Raw genomic sequence first — 19,695 nt, 5'->3', positions numbered from 1 at the left:
CCTCCCCCTCGGACCCGCGCCGCCGGCAGCCGTGCGCGTCCCGCCGCGGTCTGGGCCACCTACCTGCTGCTGAGTGGCCGGACTCGCACGCAGACCGCCACGGGGCCTTCCTCCGCCAGCTTTCTCACGCTGGGTCCCAGGAAAGTGGCTAAAACCCTCCGCCGCCGGCGCCTCAGGGCGCAAGGGCAGACCCGCCTGTAAGTTGAAAATTTCCAAAACGCCGCCTCTGATTGGGTCGCGGTCTCGTGACGTCATGGACGAGTCCACCTACGGCGCGGTGCGGGGGAGAGCGATGGCAGGCGGCGCACATCTGACGGAGTCTGGCGGCGAGCGGGAGGGTCGCATGGACGGGACGGTGGCCTGACAGAGAGCGGCCGTCTCGGTAATAGCCGGACACTGCTATTTGCTAAAAGCCCCTGAACACTATCCTCCACCCCCTCCCTTGAAGAGTTTGCAATCTGTAGAAGAAACAAGGCAGGGACATGTACTTTTCCACTAAAAGGGAATTACGATTTTTTTTTTTTTTAAACCACACTAAGAGTTTGAAAAAGAAAGAAAGAAAGAAAAAACCTCAAACGACGAAAGTTGAAACTCACTGGCCGGTCTAGAAAGGTAAGAAGCTCGTTGTGCTCCTGACAAACTATTTGAGTTTAGGTTTTTTTCTTTCTGTGTCTTTAACTCTTGTTTCCATAGGCTGTGAATTTCTAAGAGGCTGACTTAGGGGAAAGAACTACTGAGGACTGGAAAAGTTCATTTAATGTGTTGATACTTTCATTAGCTGAAAGAGAAAGCTTCTTTTTTTTTTTTTTTTTTTTTTTTTTTTTTTTTTTACCATATACAATTACTTTATTCTTGAAAGATCAAAGAAAATGTCCAGTTTCAAAAGAAAGCACACCCCTATTAAACTCTCTTATCTTTCTCAAGGCTTACAGCAGTCTGGCTGTGTGCCAAGATTTGTACACCAGCTTGAAACTTGGACATCCATGTTAAAACTTTAAAAACATTACTTGAATTACAACTACATAAGAAGTTTAAATGAAATTCTAAGTGAGCCCAACTATCGCAGATCCTGAATTTCAGGATCATTAGGAGGATCATGCAGGTCAGTTACCACTGCAAAACCATCGGTCCTCAAAGTTATGGCGTGAGCAATGAATGACCTCATCCTTTCTTCTTTACCACCAACTGGTTCAAACTGAGTAAGCAAGGAGCCTATGCAGAGGCACAAAGAACTTATCTCCAACACTGAGCTATTCTAAATACAGAATCTCTTTCCCCAAAATAGTGCTTGGTTTTCCTTTGTCTTAAACACAGTATTTTCCCCTTCCTCTCCCCAATCTGAGGGGGACACATTCCAAGCCCCCTAGTGGATGCTGGAAACCACAGGTAGTACTGAACCGTCTATATGCTATACAAGAATTTCTTTTTTGTTTGTCACAGTTTTACTGAGGAAGACTTTCACTTAACATAGATCTTAGCAACCTCAGCATATAATTTTTTTCTTTCCTTATTAAGTCTAGAACTTTCATTTTTCTGCCTAAAGGAAGTACTTTACAGTTTCTCATTGGTATATCAAATTGCCAGCACCACAATTCTTGAGTTTGGGGACCACTATTATGTAGTATTTACTTCATTCTACTATTAAGTCTATTAAGTAAAATAAGAGTTACTCGAACACAAACACCGTGGAACCAGGACAGAGGATTTGATCTGATCATGGAGATGGTTACTAAGTGCCTAATAGGCTGGTAGCATGTGTAGCAGAGACGCACTGGACCAAAGGATGATTCACCTACTGTGTGGGGTGGTGAGAGATTTCAGTACAGAAAGAACAGTGTGCAATTTAAGACTTATGAGTTGTTTATATCTGGAATTTTCCATTTAATATTTTTGGACCATGAATGACCACAGGTAACTGAAACTGTGGAAAGTGAAACCCTGGATAAGGGGGGACAACTATGTATCGTAGAAGGTACTAACATTTTCTTTAAAAGTGGTTTCAGTCCTTTTCCGCTTTGATACAGGGAATATAAATAATTGTCCGCTATCCCTCAACAATAATGTGAAGCAAAGCACTTAGTAATTGTTCATAGTTTAGAGGAGTCAAAAAATCTACTGATTTAAAAAATTTATTAATATTTAGAAAGTAATTTGTCAATATTGATAAAAACTGAAGACACATATGCTTTTTATGCCAGCAATTGTACTTTTAAGAATTTATGTATGGATATATTTGAAAAAGTATGTATATATGAAATGTATACTTGAATATACATACACATATACAAGACTATTAATTCCAGCATTCTTTACAAGAACAAATGACTGGAAACACATTAAATGCCAGTAAATTTGGGACTAGTTAAATGGATGACATTGCATTCATACCCAATGGAACACTACGTAGCCAGTAAACGTAATGATATAGCTCTTTATGTGTACTTTTGAAAGCTAGTCATGATATCTATTAACTAAAGGAAACCTAAGGTGCAGAATTGTGTGCATATTGGTATTTTCAAAAGATATTTATATGTCTGGATATTTGTATATAATTTCTGGAAAGATACACAGATATGCCAGTTTTTTGCAGAGTGAGCACTGAATTAGATAATAGATCTTTTATTGAATATTATTTTATAGTTATTAATATTGTAACCATGCAAATATTAAGTAGTTTCTTTCAATTTAAAGAAACTAGTCAATAGATAAGAGTGGTAAATAAAAGTGAGTCTACTTATTCAAGATTTGTTTTGGTTAACCAGTTGTGAACTAGCATAGAATATTTTTTTTAATTGCTAAACTATGAGGACACGTGGGTGTATGTAATATGACCCAGAGTTAAGGAAGGTATGTTTTAACTGGTTTTGTTTTTAGTGGTGAGCTAATATTGCACATACTAATATTTACTTGAAGGGAAGGATGCTATCAAGAGGAAGAAGGGACATGATCAATGAAAGCCTCTGATGAGACAAAAGGGAATTGGTCCAAGAGTACAGAGGAGGCATCAGCCTTTCAGAGTTGTGCTTCTAATTCTTGCCATGGCTGTCTTTGTTGCCATCACCATTGCAGGTAACATTTATCAAATATTTACTATATGCCAGGCTCTCTGCTATATGCTCTGTATCCATTTTTTCATTTAAATTGTCAAAATTGTTCATCAAGAAATAGTGACTGAGCTCCTGCTATGTGCCAGATATGGTTCTGATGAGTACTGAGAAGAAAACTAAAGCCAAATCAGGAAAGAGAAGAGAGGGGGAGGGGGAGCCAGGAGTAGGGGTGCTAGTTTCTTAGGAAACACCTTCTTGTGGGACGAAGCAGACAGAATAAATGAGTAAAATAATTCATGGTGGGAGGAGGGGACACTCTAGATGGGAAGTTCAACAAAGGCCTGGGGAGGTGAACTTTGAGGTAAAACTTACGTGATGAGGATAAGAGAGAGGCCGTACCAGACAGAGGGTGAACCCATGGTTGTCTGAGTTTGTCATGTGTCTGAGACACAGAAGGAAGGCCCCTGTGGCTGGAGCATTTGGGGCAATGGAGAGAGGTGGGCAGGGCCAGATCCTGCGGGGACTTGTGGGCTGTGATAAAACATTTGGATCTTATTCTCATGGTGAGAGGAAGCCTGGGGAGGGTTTTAAGCAAGAGAGTAAAAAGGGATTTATTCATTCCTTCAAACAAGAATTTCTTTATTTCACTATGAAAACAGAAGGTTGCAGAAGAGACTCTGCACCAGCTCCTGTCAACCTATCTGTCCACCTACCTGTGCCTGTGCCCACATACCTGCCTTCCCAGTTCTATCTAGATGAACAACCATTCTCCCCTCTGAAGATCTCTCCACGTGTACACTAGATCCTTTCCCCTTCTTAGTCCTCTCTGTTCTGCCTCGGCATCTTCTCCTGCTCTAATAAGCCAGTCTCAGCAGCAAACATGTGGCGTAATTTCTCCCATCTTAGATATCTAATAGATACTCTAAACTTAAAATGTCCAACACTGATTCATAATCTCCTTCTCACCAACTGCTTTCTCAGCAGTTTTCTGCATCTCAATTGAGGGCGCGTCCATCATCCTTCCAGGTATCCAGTCATGCTGCTCAACTTCTCCTTTTCTCTCAAAGTCTGCATTCAATGTACCTGAAAATTCTGTGGGGCTACCTTGAGAGTATTCCCGAATATGACCATTTGTCACAACTTATGCTAGCCACCTGGTCCAAAATGCCATCATCTGACACTGAACTCATCTCTGTTTCTACCTTTTCCCACCTCCACTGCCAGTCTATTCTCAACCTAGTAATTTGAGGGAGCCTTTAAAAAATGTAAGTTGGGTCATACCGCTCCTCTGTGAAGACCCCCAAAGCCTCCCCTGTACCCTCTGATTCTCTAAAAATAAAACACAAGTCTTGCATTTGTCTTCCAAGCCTTATGTGATCTTGTTCCTTATCAGTACTCTGGCCTTACACACCAGCCACACTGGCCTCTTGGCAGTTTTGTTTTCCTTTTAATTTCTCCTCTCTCTTGAAGAATAATTTTGCCAGATATATAACTCTAGGTTGGTGGTTTTTTTTTTTTTTTTCAATAATTTAGATATTTCACTCCACTCATTTTTGCTTGCATGGTTTCTAACAAAGTAGTCAGCTGTAATTTTTTTTTTATTTTCTTTTAGAAATATATATATATTTTCAAAAATAGACATGGGGTCTCGCTGTGGTGCCCAGGCTAGTCTCAAACTCCTGGCCGCAAAAGTGATCCTCCCACGTCAGCCTTCCAAAGTGCTGGGATTACAGGTGTGAGCCACTGCACCTGGCCTGACATTTTCTTGAATCCTATACACACTCCCTCTTAAGGCCTTTGTGCTGGCTGTTCTTTCTGGCTGGTAGGCACTTACTCCGATACCCGTGTGTCCTCCTTCCCATTGAATCCAATATCTGGTTAAATGTCATCCTCTCAAAGCTTTCTCTGCATAAAACAGCAACTCCCTTGTCTGTTACTTATGTTCCTTTGACCTTCTCCTTTTTAAATATCACTTATAACTTTTAGACATTGTATGTATGTATTAATTTATGTATATATTATCTGCCTCCTCTCACTAGAGTGTCAACTCAATGAGGTCAGTGACAGTTTTGTTTGCTACTTATCCACTGCACCTAGAAAGATGCTTGGCACAGAATAAACATTCAATTAAAATATTGCTTATTCCATCACTCAATAAATACTTATTGACATAATTTATGGAAAGATATATAGAATGTACCTAGCTTCCTTTGGCGAGAAGGACTGAGTTGGAAATAGATTTACCTTTCATTGTATACTATTTCATAATTAATATTTTAACCATAAAAATTAGTTTCTCTCAACTTAAAAAAATAGTTAATAGATAAAAACAGGATATAAAATAGAGTGTACTCATTCAAGATTTGTTTTGTTATCCAAATGTGAGCTAGTGTACACTACCCTTTTTGTGGCTATATTGTGAAGATGTTGGGCTGTAGCTAATAAGGTAATCTAGAGTTAAGGAAGGTATGCTTTAATTTAAATTAAGTGGTCACGGCAGGCACAAAGATTACATAACTTATCTGAAGTTATGTAATTTCTGGAAAGAGATGCTTAACATTTGGATGCATAAAACTTCTCTGGTAGGTAATTATTAGTAAAGTTTTACTGATTAACTCTTTTCTTACTGGAAAGATTAATGAATGTGTATGATCAAAAAGTTCAAGTTTTACAATAAGATCCACAGTGAAAAATAAATCTCATATTTAACCCCTAAGATGCCAGTTTGTCTCCCTGTAGGCAACTGTGTCATTTCCTAAAGGATTCTCCTCAAAATAATGTACAGATATGCACATATATGCATCTTTTTCTATATTTAGTATCTTTTTACATAGTTACCTGTTATACATACTGTAGTACACTTTGCTTAAAATGTGATCTTTATTCTAATATTTTCATTTTATTTATTAAAATAAATATAATTTATAAAATTTTGTTAAAATTTTAATACTTTCATTCAGTTCAAGAAGGAAAAGTGAATTTCTGAGGCATGTTAATCGCACACACTTCCGTGTTGATGTTTCAACTGCTGGTTTTTCCCCACAAACGGTATTACTTATGCTGAAGCTAGAGGGCAGTGTAGTCCTTCCAAAAGCATGGTGTATCCTTGGATAGTGTTTTGAAGATCGTGAATGTGGTGCAAATTTTAGAATTTGGAGAAGCTCCTGGTACTAAAAAAATGCATCAGTCCAAATTATTCACCCATGCTCTTTTATGCATTTCGCATAAAATTATTTGCAATATGTTTATGTTACCTATCATGCTATCACCTTCCATAGGAGTAATTTTTGCTTAATAGATACAATGCTTATTTCAAAGGGTCATTTTTAGCTCCAATAAGTGTATGATGCCTTCATTAAAAAAAAAACTTGAATTGTTAAGACAGTAGATTTTTCATGTGCTCACCACAAAAAAGTATATGAGGTAATGCATATGTTAGTTTGGTTTAGCCATTCCACAACATATACATATTGTAAAACATTATGTTGTACACCGTAAATGTATGCAATTTTGTCAACTAAAAAAATAAATAATAACATTTAAAAAACGAATTTCAAATTGAGGATGGGTGAGTGTCAAATTGAATATGGATGCGTGAGGGGGTAGGAAAAGTGATTTGCATTACAGAAAACATCTAAGGTAGTCACAACGTGGCAGAGAATGATGGCAGTCCACCGAATCCATTCTCCTCTTTCTGGCAAGAAACCAAGACTGCATCGTTAGTTAGCCTGTCTTGCTGTTAGTGTCTTGCAGTGAGGGGCCACTGCTAGACCTAGATAAGAAAAACTTCACAGGTACATTTTTCCTCACTTGTCATTGGTCAGCATCTTTTCCTCTTTTCCTCTTCAATGACTCCAAACCTTCACCACTCTCCTCAAGCCCAGGTTTCCTTCTCATGTTTACTGAGAACGCAGGGTCATCAGGCAAGATGTCTCCACTCCTAACTCTCCGACCCTACCTCTTGCACCCCTGCAGATCTACATCCCCACCAATTCTTCCCTCTTGTCATGCACTTTCGGAGTGAAGTATTCATTGTGTTTGAAGTGCATCCTTCCGCTTATACCCTTGGTTCCTTCCTCTCCAGTCTCCTCCAGGATCCTGATCCAGCCATTATTTGCTCTCTATTTTAGAAAAATTCTAAAAAACAACAAAAATGAAAAATAATTTGTAATTCCACTACTTTAAACCAATTATCTAAAGTTGTTAATTGAACATTTGTTCTATCACCCACTCATCAAATTCCATCTTCCCAAAGGTGACCTATGTTAAGTTCCTTTGTGACATTTTCTTGAGTATATGCAAGAAATCTATATGTATATATAACCACACACTTTTATGTTTCCAAGAATGAAGTCATTATGTGCTTACTGAGCTGAAATTTGGCTTTTACACTACCAAGTCAATATGTAGATTTGTCTTTTATATTGGTTTCATAATACTCAATTATATGGTAGCATTGTAGTTTATTCAGTCATTTCTTTATGTATATTTAGATTGTTTCAAATTTTTCAATGTTGCTTATAATACAAAAATCCAGCTGCACATATATACCCTTATACACTTAGGCTTTTATTTTCATGACCTAGATTGCTAGAAGTTGAAATGCTGATGCAAATGATGTGCTTGTTTTGAATTATAGCCAGTACTACTAAATTACTTCTCAAATAATTTGTTCGAAGTATACTACAAGCAACAATATGTAAATATCCACTTCCCCATTTCTTCACCATCACTAGATATTATCAATATTTTCAGTTTTTGTCAATTTTAAGAGGAAAAAAGATATTTATTATTACTTTAATTTGTGTTAGTTTTGTACAAAAGTAATTGTGGTTTTAGCATTGCTAACATTTGCTGTTTGCTATTGGAATACATTCTTAAATAAATGTGGTTATGTTATATATTATTTTAATCCGCATTTCTCACTTTATGTTTTTTTGCTAAGGACTTAGTATCTGCTGTTTATTTTATATTTATTTTAGACTATGGAAATGATGTTATACAAAAAGAAAATTCAGATGATTTTATTACTCAGGTTCACAATGGGTCATAAAGCAGTGGAGACAACTCGCAACATCAACAACACATTTGGCCCAGAAACTGCTAAGGAATGTACAGTGCAGTGGTGGTTTAAGAAGTTTTGCAAGGAGACGAGAGTCCTGAAGAAGAGGAGCACAGTGGCCGACCATCAGAAGTTGACGACAAACAATTGAGAGCAATCATTGAAGCTGATCCTCTTACAAATGCAGGAAAAGTTGCCGAAGAACTCAATGTTGAGCATTCTTTCTGTGGTCATTTGGCATTTGAAACAAATTGGAAAGGTGAAAAAGCTCAGTAAGTGGGTGCCTCATGAGCTGTCTGAAAATCAAAAAAAATCATCATTTTGAAATGTCATCTCTTATTGTGCACAAAAACAATGAAACCCACCATCTCTAATGAAATTACAATAAAATGAAATAAAGCTCAGAAAAAAAAAAAGTACTATGTAGTGAGACCGATCCTAAGAACACGGGCGCGGGGAAGGAAGTCACTACCGTGGTATAAAATTGTATAAACGTTACCCGTTTCTGTGTGCGTGCGTTTTCTGAGAAATGACCCCCTTTTGCTATGGGGCCGGGACTGGAGTCCCAGTTTGGGACCATAGGATTCCCCGCACTCGACTCCTGACTGATTCGACCTAGGGTTAGCTCTGTGTAAACACTCTTTAGACGTGGGTGTTTTATGGATTTCTGTCCTTCGGGAGAAACGACTGGCCCGGGTACAGGAGTGAGTGAATGTACCGACCGTCTTCTCCCATCTCTGTCTCTCTCTCTCTCTCTCTCTCTCCCCCTCCCACACACAGGCACACGCGCACGCGCACGCACACACACACACACACACACACACGCCGTTTCCGGGAGCGCCCACTTCATGCGCTTCGGTCCACCGTGACAGATAGTCCAACTGTGAGATCATCGTGAGTGGCTGCGCCTAGGCCCCGCTCTGAACCTCTCCGTACTGTTCGTGTGTCTTCAGCAGGTCCTGCCTCCACCCGTGGCATCTAGCACAGGCCGATGGGTCCCTGTCCTCTCTCCCTGCCGTGGACGCCCCCCTCCGCCCCCCCCCGGGGCTCTCTGGTCGACTAGTGGTGGGGAGTGTGCCCGAGGGCTGAGAGACGTGGTCCGAGAGGGGCCGGGAGGAGGCCTGCGACCCAGTGTGTACCCACTCCCGCCCCCACGCTCCCTCCCCCACGAGGGAGCCCGTCCTTTCCAGGCTGACACTTGGATCGGTGGATGACGGGGGTCACCTGGCGGCGGGCTAGCATTATGGGAAAATCCGGTAGGCGTGTTGCGACGTCCTGCCACAGAGATGGCTCTGGCGACAGCCCCGGGGCCGCCCCACCCTGGCCCCCGGCCAGGCCCCGTGAATGTGTTCTCTTTGTCCCTGACTTCTTTCTTTGTTTCACCAGCCGGCGTGTTCTGAGAATGTGAAGTGTATCATAGTTCCACCCTGGGTTTCATGATCCTAAGATAGGAAGGGGTTTTATGATTCCACGACAGAAAGGTTTTCTCATCCTATCATCTCTCCCCCTCTTCTTTCTTTCTTTCTCTTCCTCCTTCTGCCTTTTCTTTACTTCTTTTTTGTTTCCTTCTTTCAGTCTTCCTGTCTTCCTTCCTGCCTGCCTGCCTGCCTTCCTTCCTTCCTTCCTTCCGTATATCTTTCCATTTTTCTTTCCTCTCTTCCTTTCTCCTGTTATCCTGTGTTTCTATCTCTGTTTTTTCCATCTTTCTTCCCCCTTTCTACTTTCCTACCTTCTTTCTTTCTCATTCTCTCCTTTCTCTCTCCTTCTTTCTTTCTGTCTCTTTCTATACTTTCTCTCTCCTTCCTTCTCTCTATCTTTTTCTCTTTCCATCTTTCCGTGCTCTTTCTTTTTCTCTCTTAATTTCCTTTCTTTTTCTTTTCTTTCTTTCCCTCCTTCTGTCTGTCTGTCTTTCTTTCTTTCTGCTTCCATTCTTCCTTCCTTTTTCTCATTCTCTTTCTTTCTGCCTGTCTTTTCTTTCCTTATTTCTTCTTTCCTTCTGTCTTTCTGTGTTTCCTATCTCCTTCCTCCCTTCCTTTTTCTTTCTTCCCCGCTCCCTCTTCCTGTCTTTTCTTATTTACTGTTTTCTTCTTTCTGACTTTCTCTCTCTGTTTCTCCGTCTCTTTTCTTTCTGTTCTTTTCCTTTCTCTCCCTTTCTCTCTTTCTGTTTCTGCCTGTCTGTCTCTCGGCTATGTTGTGGTCTGTGCAGAGACGGGTTTGGTGGACGATGTCGGTGGTCGGGCCGACCCATCCTTTCTTTGATCCCAGTGCTAGCCAGGCCGGGGCCTGCTTAGCTTCCAAGATCAGACGAGATTGGGCGCGTTCAGGGTGGCGTGGCCCTAGACTGACCCGTCATTTTTCGATGGCTTCCGTGGGGAGTAGGGGGACTGTGTTTGATGCCCCCAGGGGACCTTCCGGACTCTGAAATGATGGGCTCCAGAGGGTTGCCCCGTGTTTTGCAGCAGACCTCTGGTGGCTGGCGCCGGTTGTGGTCGGGCTCCACCTGGCGGCCGCTTTTCTACAAGTCTCTTGTCCTCTGAATCTTCGGTGCAGCAGGCAAAGCAGGGGACAGTCCCCGATGCGAGCGAGGCTGAGTTCCGGGAAGCAAGCAGCCTTCGCGGGGCCATCTGGTTCGTGCCGGGACGCCGGCTGGGACATCTGGGAGGCAGAGCTTGGGCCTGCAGGGCTGTGTGGCGGGAGGACGTTGTCGCCACGCTTCCAGGCTCAGCCAGCCAGGCGGCTTGCGGGGCTGCCCGGGCAGGTCGACCAGCACGCTGTGGCCGCTTTGGAGACCCGACCCACCCCGCGGGGACAGGAAGGAGACGGCACACGCGGACGGGAGAGGAGGGTGTCCGGCGACCGGCCGCCGTCCCGTGCATGCGTGTCCCTCTCCCTCGGCCTCACCTTTCCTACCCATTTTCCCTGGTTCCCGCTCAGGAGGCAGGGACAGCCCTGTGAGTGGCACCCAGTCGTCCGTGGCTTCTTCTGAGTCCTACTCTGGGGGTGCGGACCGGGCCCTGGGTGGCGCGGGTGGCCGGCGAGGGCGACCCCTGTCGGCCCGCGGGCGCTCGTGGGCCGCGGCGGTCCCGTCCCGATGTTTTCTCCTCCACAAGTCCCCGTGCTGGGGCCGGGGACCGGGCCCTGGGTGGACCTGGGTGGACCTGGGTGGCGCGGGTGGCCAGCGAGGGCGACCCCTGTCAGCCCGCGGCCGCTCGTGGGCCGTGGCGGTCCCGTCCCGATGTTTTCTCCTCCACAAGTCCCCGTGCTGGGCCCTGGGTGGTGCGCGTGGACGGTGAGAGCCTCCCTGGCCCTCGACGCCAAGGGGGCCGACCAGATGTTCCTGAGTGCCCCTTGTCTGCTGGCGCTGGGGACCTGCTGGGGACAGGTGGCCGTGTCGAGTGCCGTGGGGGCAGGCATGTTCAAGTGGCTCGGTCCTCGTCTTCCTGCGCGGTGTTTTTGATCACCTCATATCATCATCTTCCGCCTCCAGGTTAGTACTGACACGCTGTCCTTCGGCGACTGTCGCTGGAGGGGTTGGGCCTCCGCAGGCGGACAAGGTTCTGGGTTCCTGGGGATCCAGCGCCCTGCCCTGTTCCCTTTGAGCTGACCGCCTGGGCCCGCGCGCCGGCTCTAGGGCATCGGAGTGTCCCGACGGTGGTGCCCGCCTCTTGCGTTGGTCTCGTCACCTCGAGAGACGGCACGGGGGGGGAGGTTTGCGGCAACCTTCCCCCTTACCCCTCTGGCTCTGTGCCGTTGCGTGTCAGGCGGTCCTCGTCTTTGGGTTGTGCTTGGGAGGCGGGGCTGGCGAGGCTGAAGCGGGCTCCTCCGATCGCTGTCCTCGCCGGCCTGACTGACCTCCCCCAACCGTCCCCGTCCTCGGGGCCTGATCGATGTGGTGACGTCGCGCCCTTCCGGGCCTTGAGCCGCGTGCCAGGCGAGGGACGGTCCATTCATGGTGAACGGTGGCCGCTCTTCTCGTTCTGCCTGCGGGCACCTCACCTCTCCTTCCCCGCCTGTGGGCGGTGCGTGGGAGGCGCGGGTGCGAGACTATCCGGCCCGACCGCGGTCGCCCCGCCCTCGGCCTCGTGGTGTTGGCGGGGGTCGTGAGTCCTCTAGACGCAGCGGGCAGCCCTCGCTCGCCCTGTGTGGCTGTTGCCTGGCCGGGGTCACCCTTCCCCGCGAGGGACGGGTGCAGGGCCGTGCCACCCGCCCGGTGGCGCGCCCCATTTGGCGCGCGGCTGCTGGGTCTGTGTGGCCGTTTAGTGGTGCCCCCGGAGCGCACCAGGTTGTTCTCCAAGGTGCCCGAAACCAAGCGGTGGTTGTCGTCCTCGTTCCCGGTGTCCCCCTCTGGTCGCCGCTGCAGCGTCTGCTGCGTTGGGTACACCCTCGAGCAGCTTGCTTGGGGTTGGGGGGTCGAGGCGGGCAAGCCCAGAGGCATCCTCCTGCGCCACGTGGGCGGGCGGGGGGCGTTGTCTCGGCGTCCCCACGATGTGTGCGTGGCGGACTTTGAAAGGCGAGCGCACGGCTTGTGCTCTTCCCTCCCTGCCCGAGGGGGGGTTGTTGCACGGTCGTGTGGGCGATCGTGGTGGGGCTGGGCCGGTGACGTGGTGCCAGCCGGCCCCGTGGGGGGCCTCTGCCACCGGCCTAGTTTGCCTCGGTGACCCCTCTCCCATACCGACGGGGGAGTGTTCACCTCGAAGTGAGGTGGTTTTTGGATCAGGGGCCCCGACCGTGAACGCTCAGGAGTCGCCAACCGTGCGTGTTTTGCCCCATACCGCAGACCCCCCCACGCCTCCCCCGGGGCATGCCTGAATGCCTCCGCCCAGGGCCCTTACGGGGGCCACCGGGGATCGGGGGCGATCCACCGTCGGCGAGAAAGCGTCTTCTCTAGCGATCATGGAGGCTTGTCCTCTTCTGGGGTTTGTCGGATCCCCCAGCCCGCCGCCTCTCTGCGCGTCCTCAGCTGCCACCCCTGCGGCTGCCAGTTGTGTGTGGGCAGAGTTCCCTCCTCCCCTGCCGTGGGGGGGAGCGGTCCGCCGCCCCCGCGGTGGGGGCCGAGTGCCATTCTTCACCTAACGTGGTCCGCGCCTCCCCCTCTGAACTCTGGGGGAGGGTCACGCCGGGCCGGGCCAGCGTTCCAGCTGTGAAGGGCGCCCGCGTGTGTGCGCTGCGTGCCCTGGCCGCGGGTTGCCCCGGTGTGCGCTGGGGGGAGGAGGGGGTGGAGCCCGTCTTGCGCCCCCTCCCCATCCCCTGTGAGCGTGCGGCCCTCCACCCGGTCCCGTGCCAGGCCGGCGGATGGATGGGCGCTCCCGTGCTGGCACCTGTGGATTGCAGCTTGGGGGACCGCCCAGCCAACGAGGGGGTCGTTCCACGGGTGCGCGGTGCTCCCCGGAGCGAGACAGGATTGGGAAACGGACGAGAATGGGATTAGGTGCGGTGGCGTGCAGGCCGAGGGGCGAAGGCCGGCGTCGCTCTGGGACACCCCGGTGGTGAGGCCGGCCCCGTTGGGAGGGTCGAGGGGTGCCAAAGGCTTTGGCCGGCTGGCGTCACGGGCGTGTTGTGGGACCGCTCTAGGGTTTGGGGCGGTGGGACCCCTTGGCGTTGTTTCCCCAGTGGCCCGGTCGCGGCGCAGGTCTCGCCTCCCACGGGCTCTCGTGCCTCGCCCTCACGGGGTCTCATCCCTGTTCAAAAGGGTGCTCCTTCTCTCTTCCTCACGGCTGCCGACCGCCCCGCGACAAGCGTTCACCCAACCGCGCTGCCCGAACCTGACCTCGCCGCGGGGAGGGGGCGTTGCCCTGGCCGCCAAGGCCCTGGATGGCGCCCCCACCCCCCACGGTGACGTGCCTCGGTTGAATGGTCGGCGGGCCTCCGCGTGGCGGGCCTACGGGGTTGGGGGCGGCCGGTCGCGCATGCGTGCAAGAAGAGCGTTTTTCCGGAGCTACACGCAACCGCGATGGCGGTTGGGGTCCGGGCCCTGCGAGGTGCGCGCGGGGTTTGGGGAGCTCGCCGAAGGTGCAGCCGGTCGTCCCAGGTGCCGTGGGACCGCCCTTGTGCTCGGAGGCCACTGGCGGTGAGATCCCGTGCGTGTCCTGGCCGGTGGGCTGCCGTCTGAGGCTTGCTACACCCCTCCCCTCGGGCCTCCTGGTGCCCGTCGGCCCCTTCCCCCGTCGTCGCCTTATGCCACGTCCGGTGGCCCCCACCCCGCTCACCGCCGCCTTGAGCCATCTCGCCCTCTCCCATCTGGCTTTCGTAGCCGGGGGGCGTCCGTGCCCCCGGTGCTGCATCGCTCCCCCCGTGTGTCCGTAGCGGCCTCTCCCGTGGTCCGCTGTCGCCTGCCCGCTTGCCCGCGGTGGCGTTGCGTGTGGATGGCATGTGGGGTGCCGTCGTTCCCCACGGTGGCCGTCTCCCCCGGTCGGTGGGTTCGCGTGCAGGAGCGTGCGGGTCCCGCGGTCTCTCTCCCCTGGCCATCCGTCGTGGCGTTACCCGCCGCGCCCGTACGCTCCGGGGTGGGGCCCGGGCGGGCTTCGGCCAGGTCCGAGCCTCGTTCGGGGTTGTCCGGGCGCGGGCCGCTACAGTCACGATGCTTGACTGGCTGCGGGGTGTGGTCCTCGGGCCCCTCTCTTCGTGCCCGTGCGCCCTCCCCTCCCGTGGGGGGGTCCTTGTCGCCGCGGGGGGCCGTCGCCCTGCCCCCACGGCTCCACGTCCGCCGCGCGTGTGCGTGTGGGGCACCCTTCCTTCCTTCGTGGCCGGGCTCTTGGGTGCTCGGGTGGTCCGCCACAGCGGGGGTGGGCCGGGGCGTCGTGGTGGGGTCCGTCTCTGTGCGGGCCCCCCCATCCGACCCCGTCCTGCCCCGCGCTCCGCTCCGCTCCCGGCGGCCCCAGCTCTCGCGGCTCCGGTAACGCCCGGCCCCCCAAAGACGCTGGTGAGAACATCCCCCCTCCCTGTGGGGTGGGGGGGTGCGCTCCTCGGCTCACCGCGCTCTCCTTACCTGGTTGATCCTGCCAGTAGCATATGCTTGTCTCAAAAATTAAGCCATGCATGTCTAAGTACACACGGCTGGTACAGTGAAACTGCGACTGGCTCATTAAATCAGTTATGGTTCCTTTGGTCGCTCGCTCCTCTCCTACTTGGATAACTGTGGTAATTCTAGAGCTAATACATGCCAACGGGCGCTGACCCCCTTCGCGGGGGGGATGCGTGCATTTATCAGATCAAAACCAACCCGGTGAGCTCCTCCCCGGCCCCGGCCGGGGGGCGGGCGCCGACAGCTTTGGTGACTCTAGATAACCTCGGGCCCATCGCACGCCCCCCGTGGTGGTGACGACCCATTTGAACATCTGCCCTATCAACTTTCGATGGTAGTCACCGTGCCTACCATGGTGACCACGGGTGATGGGGAATCAGGGTTCGATTCCGGAGAGGGAGCCTGAGAAATGGCTACCACATCCAAGGAAGGCAGCAGGCGCGCAAATTACCCACTCCCAACCCGGGGAGGTAGTGATGAAAAATAAGAATACAGGACTCTTTCGAGGCCCTGTAATTGGAATGAGTCCACTTTAAATCCTTTAACGAGGATCCATTGGAGGGCAAGTCTGGTGCCAGCAGCTGCGGTAATTCCAGCTCCAATAGCGTATGTTAAAGTTGCTGCAGTTAAAAAGCTTGTAGTTGGATCTTGGGAGCGGGGGGGGGGGGGGGTGGTCCGCCGCGAGGCGAGCCACCGCCTGTCCCCGCCCCTTGCCTCTCGGCGCCCCCTCGATGCTCTTAGCTCAGTGTCCCGCGGGGCCCCAAGCGTTTACTTTGAAAAAATTAGAGTGTTCAAAGCAGGCCCGAGCCGCCTGGATACCGCAGCTAGGAATAATGGAATAGGACCGAGGTTCTATTTTGTTGGTTTTTGGGACTGAGGCCATGATTAAGAGGGACGGCCGGGGGCATTCGTATTGCGCCGCTAGAGGTGAAATTCTTGGACCGGCGCAAGACGGACCAGAGTGAAAGCATTTGCCAAGAATGTTTTCATTAATCAAGAACGAAAGTCGGAGGTTCAAAGACGATCAGATACCGTCCTAGTTCCGACCATAAATGATGCCAACTGGCGATGTGGTGGCGTTATTCCCATGACCCGCTGGGCAGCTTCTGGGAAACCAAGGTCTTTGGGTTCCGGGGGGAGTATGGTTGCAAAGCTGAAACTTAAAGGAATTGACGGAAGGGCACCACCAGGAGTGGAGCCTGTGGCTTAATTTGACTCAACACGGGAAACCTCACCCGGCCCGGACATGAACAGGATTGACAGATTGATAGCTCTTTCTCGATTCCGTGGGTGGTGGTGCATGGCCATTCTTAGTTGGTGGAGCGATTTGTCTGGTTAATTCCGATAACGAACGAGACTCTGGCATGCTAACTAGTTACGCGACCCCCGAGCGGTCGGCGTCCCCCAACTTCTTAGAGGGACAAGTGGCGTTCAGCCACCCGAGATTGAGCAATAACAGGTCTGTGATGCCCTTAGATGTCCGGGGCTGCACACGCGCTACACTGACTGGCTCAGCGTGTGCCTACCCTACGCCAGCAGGCGCGGGTAACCCGTTGAACCCCATTCGTGATGGGGATCGGGGATTGCAATTATTCCCCATGAACGAGGAATTCCCAGTAAGTGTGGGTCATAAGCTTGCGTTAAGTCCCTGCCCTTTGTACACACCGCCCGTCGCTACTACCGATTGGATGGTTTAGTGAGGCCCTGGGATCTGCCCCGCCGGGGTCGGCCCACGGCCCTGGCGGAGCGCTGAGAAGACGGTCGAACTTGACTAGAGGAAGTAAAAGTCGTAACAAGGTTTCCATAGGTGAACCTGCGGAAGGATCATTAACGAGAGTCCCGCGGAGCCTGTCGCCGAGCGAGCGATCGACCGGTGACCGGTCGCGTGTGTTTCCTCAAGCGCGCGGCGCGGGCGTGGGGGCCGGCGCCGTGCCGGCCCCCCGCCCTCCCGCTAGGGCGGTTGGAGGCTTGTGGGAGCGCCTGCGTGCGTCCCCCCCTCTGGCCACCTTGCCGGCCCCCGCCAGCCAAGCACACCACTCCCCGTGCCATCCGCATACGCCTGGCACCGCGGGCTACCCTCGGCGCGTCTCTCGGGATGCGCGGTGAGGGCGCGACGGTCCCATCCGTGTGGAGTTTTGCCGGAGCTCCCCGGGGGGGCTGTGGGCTCCGGGCCACAGGGAAGGGTTCCCCGCTGCGTCCCGCCATCTCCCTGGGCCGCCGCCCTCCCGGGATGTGTTCCACCCCTCCCGCCCCCACCCCCCACCGGTCGTCTGCCGTCCGTTCGTGTGGTGGTTGTGCGGGGAGTCGGTTGGACCGTCAGGGACGGCGGAACCCGCGCCCCGCGAGCGGCTGCGGTCGGGACCGGCGTGGTGGCGGTGGTGGTGTTGGCCGGCTGTGGGTGGTGGAGGGAGGGTGCCGCCGTCTTCCCTCCCCGTCCGCCCCCCCTTCCAGGTACCTAGCCCGTTCCGGTGCGGAGGTTTAAAGACCCCTGGGGGTCGCCCGTCCGCGCCGTGGGTCGGGGGCGGTGGGCCCGGTGTTGTTTCGGGCGGAGGTCGGGTGGGCGGGGGAGTTGGCGGTCCGGAGCGGCCTGGCCTTGCCCCGGCAACACCCCAGGCAAGCCGCCGCTGCCTCCTCCTCCTCCCCTCCTCCCACGTCAACCGGACTCCGCCCCCGGGCCGGGGTGCCATGCGCGCGTGCGCGCGTGCGGCGGGTCGTCGGCGGCCGTCGTGGGAAAGGGGGCTTGACCCCGGCGGTCGTCGTCGCGCCCGTTGCTGCGTCGCCGCGCTGGCGTTCCGTGCCACGGGGGCGGGAACCCCTCCCGGGTGCCTGTGGGGCGTCCGTGCCCGCGCACCGGGTGCCCCGTGTGGGAACTTCCGACCTTTCGGAGTCTGGTCCTGTCGTCTTGACTGGCTCGGCCTGAGGCAATTCCCTACCCCTTGGTGGGGGTGGGGAAGGTGTCGTGCCAGGGAGGGCCTCCCTCCGCGGAGGTCCTCGCCCATCAAACCTCATACAACTCTTAGCGGTGGATCACTCGGCTTGTGCGTCGATGAAGAACGCAGCTAGCTGCGAGAATTAATGTGAATTGCAGGACACATTGATCATCAACACTTCGAACGCACTTGTGGCCCCGGGTTCCTCCCGGGGCTACGCCTGTCTGAGCGTCGCTTGACGATCAATCGCCCCCCCGTGTGCCTCCGGGCCCCCGCGGGGGTTGCGTGGCTGGGGGTTTCTCTCACAGGGCCCCGCTGAGGGGTCCCTCCGTCCCCCTAAGTGCAGACCTTGGTGGTGTGCCCCTCCTCTTCCGTCCCGTCCCCCCACGTAGGCACGTCGTTGGCGTGTGGGGGGTGGACGTGGTGGGGTCGCGTCGCCGCCCGCGACGAGGGAGAGAGGCCGGGAGGGCTTTCTCCCGTGGGCACCACGGTGCCATCCTCTCGGGAGCCGCCTCGCGCCCTGCGCGGCCGGGCCTTCCCTCCTTCTGGGGGGTTCGCCTGGGAGGGCCCGACGGGGGTGTGTGTTCACGTGCCCCTCACGCGCGTCGGCGTGTCTCGGTCGCTCGGCGCCGGGGTGCGGGGTCTGGGGATGAGGGGGTCTGTGTGCGCGGAGGGTGTCGTGTCTGGGTTGCCGTCTTTCACCGCATGCCCCTGGTGGTGGCCCAGCGGTCTGGGCCGCCACCCTCCGCCCTCTCCTCGTCTTCCCCTCTTTCCCCCACACCGGCGTCGCCGGCCAAACGTGCCCCCGCGCCTACGGGGGGCCGGGTCCACGTCCCCACCGTGTTGCCTGTTTGGGGCCGCACCCCGGGGATGCGTGCCCCGGTGGCGACCCGCGGGACGCCGCGGCATCGTCCGCCGTCGCGCGCCCACCCCCGGGGTCGCTGCGGCCCACTGCCGTGCTGCGTGTCCCGAGCCCGGGCTTGGGGCTCAGGATGGGTGCTGACCGCCATGTCTCTGCCGTGTCCCCTCCGCCTCCGTCCGTCCGAGGGACCGCTGAGGCGCCTGGGGAAGGAGGGCGTTCCGTTGGTTTGGGGGGTGCCCTCTGGTCTCCCCGGGCACCTCCCCCACTCTGCGCGACCTCCTCCCTCTCTCGGGTGTCGCGGTGTGTGTCCCCCGAGGTCGGGCGGAGGGGGGGTGCGGTCGAGGCGCCGGTGATCTCCCCGTGGGCCCCGGTCCGCGCCCGCCGGCCCGTGCTCCGTCCCGTCGTCCCCGCGGCCTCCGACGTGCTCTCCTTCCCCGCGCCGCCCTTGTGACTCGCCTCGGCGGCCGCCGCCCCTGGGTGGTCGTGGGGTGCGGCCGTGGGGAGGGAGGTGCCATCCTCCTGAGGGCCGGGGGCGGCGGTCGACCGTGGTGCCCCCACCCCCGCTCCGTCGAGCGTGTGTGCCTCGGCTCCCGCCTCTCCCCTCGGGTCCCCCGAGCGCCTGTGCGTGCGTCGGGACGCGCCGTCGTTCCCCCGGCGCGCGTGCACGCGCGCCTCCCCTCCGAGACGCGACCTCAGATCAGACGTGGCAACCCGCTGAATTTAAGCATATTAGTCAGCGGAGGAAAAGAAACTAACCAGGATTCCCTCAGTAA

At 53.4% G+C, this 19,695-nt stretch overlaps 1 long non-coding RNA gene and 2 other non-coding genes across 3 annotated transcripts in view; all 3 read left to right on the top strand.

The window, feature by feature from the left end:
• Nucleotides 1–326: 326 nt before the first annotated feature.
• LOC138379517 (uncharacterized) lies at nt 327–8,559 on the top strand. The gene is made up of 3 exons (XR_011232231.1): nt 327–612; nt 2,914–3,069; nt 8,083–8,559. It is a non-coding gene; the product is annotated as an uncharacterized lncRNA (long non-coding RNA).
• A 9,582-nt stretch (nt 8,560–18,141) lies between these two features.
• Nucleotides 18,142–18,294, top strand: LOC138379519 (5.8S ribosomal RNA). The gene has a single exon (XR_011232233.1). It is a non-coding gene; the product is annotated as a 5.8S ribosomal RNA (ribosomal RNA).
• A 1,315-nt stretch (nt 18,295–19,609) lies between these two features.
• Nucleotides 19,610–19,695, top strand: part of LOC138379518 (28S ribosomal RNA) — a 4,987-nt gene continuing 4,901 nt past the window's right edge. The window contains exon 1 of the ribosomal RNA XR_011232232.1: nt 19,610–19,695. This exon is cut by the window's right edge and continues 4,901 nt beyond it. This is a non-coding gene — a ribosomal RNA (28S ribosomal RNA).

Source organism: Eulemur rufifrons, unplaced genomic scaffold (genome assembly GCF_041146395.1).
Source record: "Eulemur rufifrons isolate Redbay unplaced genomic scaffold, OSU_ERuf_1 scaffold_44, whole genome shotgun sequence".
NCBI lineage: Eukaryota > Metazoa > Chordata > Mammalia > Primates > Lemuridae > Eulemur > Eulemur rufifrons.
The sequence above is the reverse complement of the archived record's forward strand: the minus strand, read 5'-3'. Positions and strand labels throughout refer to the sequence as shown.